The sequence below is a fragment of the Prunus mume genome, linkage group LG1 (genome assembly GCF_029339155.1).
Source record: "Prunus mume cultivar Tortuosa linkage group LG1, ASM2933915v1, whole genome shotgun sequence".
Taxonomy (NCBI): Eukaryota; Viridiplantae; Streptophyta; class Magnoliopsida; order Rosales; family Rosaceae; genus Prunus; species Prunus mume.
The window spans coordinates 7,575,335-7,577,693 of record NC_142698.1 but is presented as its reverse complement, the minus strand read 5'-3'; positions in this window follow the sequence as shown (position 1 = coordinate 7,577,693).

Here is a 2,359-nt window from a genome sequence, read left to right as displayed (position 1 = left end):
GATCCACGGCCATTTCTACCTTCTGCCATGTGTTGTGAGGCAAGGTATTATCATGATGACCTTGGTCCTTTCACCTTCTTTGGAGTCAACCAGAACGGCCGCCCCCATGGTGTCACGGCCCAGAGGCTCATTGAAGAAGGTCTAACCAATTCCTTGGAGGATTGGAACAGACCTTTTGTTCTAAATTTTCATAGCACTAATGTCTAGTCCCAATCAACAAGAAAAGGATCGAGCTGCAACAATCCGGTCCATTACAAAAAGATTGTTGATATACTGGGAGGAAAGAAAGTTTTTTGCGCAGAATTCAGCCATCAATATGGCAGAATTCACTCATGAAAGCACGGAAAGCCAGGAGGAAGAGGAACTACAGGAGGAAGTGCTAGATTTTGCACCAGCCGCACTGGATGACTCTCTGCCAGAGGTAGAAGATCCTTTGCAGGAAATAAACTTAGGAACAGGGGAGGATCCAAGGCCTACCTTTATCAGCGCACTATTGAAAGAGCCACTTAAGAATGAACTCGTTGCACTTCTACAAGAGTTCAAAGATTGTTTTGCTTGGCATTATCATGAGATGCCAGGATTAGACAGGGAATTGGTAGAACACAAGCTGCCAATCAAAGAGGGATACCTTCCGGTCAAACAGGCCAGAAGAAGGATGTCCATGGACACAGAATCTGAAAGTCAAAAAGAAATAGAAAGGCTGCTCAAGGCAGGATTCATCAGCCCGCCATCTATGCTGATTGGCTAGCTAATATTGTACCAGTTCTAAAAGAAAATCGGGCATCAGACCGCGTGGATTACGTAAACCTGAATGAAGCCTCTCCCAAGGATGAGTACCCTATGCCAATGGCAGACATGCTAGTAGATGGAGCTGCCCACAACCAGATGCTATCTTTTATGGATGGCAACGCAGGTTACAATCAGATCATGATGGCAGAAGAAGATATCCACAAGACAGCCTTCATGTGTCCAGGGCATATAGGTGCTTTTGAATACACTGTAATGCCTTTTGGCTTGAGAAATGCAGGGGCTACCTATCAAAGGGCAATGAATTCTGTTTTCCACGATATGATTGGACATTCCCTGGAAGTTTATATTGATGATGTTGTGATTAAATCACCAGAGGAGGGAAACCACATGACAGATCTAAGAAGAGCATTCCTAAGAATGAGGCAACATAAACTGAAAATGAACCCAAAGAAGTGCGTTTTTGGAGTTCAAGCGGGAAATTTCCTAAGATTCTTGGTCCACCAAAGAGGCATAGAGATCGACAAAAACAAAGCAAGATCCATCATAGAAGCTTTGCCACCTAGGAACAAGAAGGAATTGCAAAGTCTCTTAGGAAAAATTAATTTTTTGAGGAGATTTATATCCAATTCTGCAGGAAAGATCCAGCCTTTCTTCTTCTTTGTTAAGATTAAAACAAGAACAAACCTTTAAGTGGGAAGAACAGCACCAACAAGCTTTTGAGGAAATCAAGCATTACCTCTCAAATCCACCAGTTCTGTCCCCACCAAGGAGAGGCAGACCACTCAAGCTTTATATATCTGCATCAGAAGTATCCATTGGAAGTTTATTGGTTCAGGATAACAAGGAAGGAAAGGAACAGGCGGTTTATTACCTAAGCAGAACTCTGACAGAAGTGGAAAGAAAATATTCTGCAATTGAAAGACTTTGCCTAGCCTTGTACTTCACTGCTGTAAAGCTCAGACATTACATGCTGCCATACACCATCTATATCATTGCCAAAACAGATCTGATCAAATACATGCTAACAAGACCAATGCTAAGAGGCAGAATTGGAAAATGGACCTTGGCCTTGACAGAATTTGCCTTCAGATATGTTCCTCAGAAAGCCGTCAAAGGACAAGCTGTGGCAGACTTCCTAGCAGATCATCCCGGAGAGGAGATTGAAAATATGGACTCTTTAGACATAGCAAATGCAGATCTATTGACCAGAGCTCACACCTGCCTCAACAATCCTATCTACTCAGTTCATCTTGCACCTTGGAAGTTATACTTTGATGGATCAAAACGATACAACTTCAAAGGCGGAATTGTCTTAGAAGAACAACTTGAATCGACATGCTACATCTTTCCAATTGATTTCCAATGCACCAACAACAGGCAGAATATGAGGCCTTAATCATTGGCTTAGAAATACTGGTAAAATTAGGAATCCAATCAGGAAATGCGGAGATTCCATGCTGGTTTTGAAACAAATTGCTGGGAATACAAGTGCCTAAGCCCTTCTTTGGCTGTCTACTTGGTGGCAGCTAGGAATCTTCTGACAGAATTCAGAGAAGCCACTTGGGAACATATCCCAAGGGAAGAAAATTTTGCGCCAATGAATTGGCCT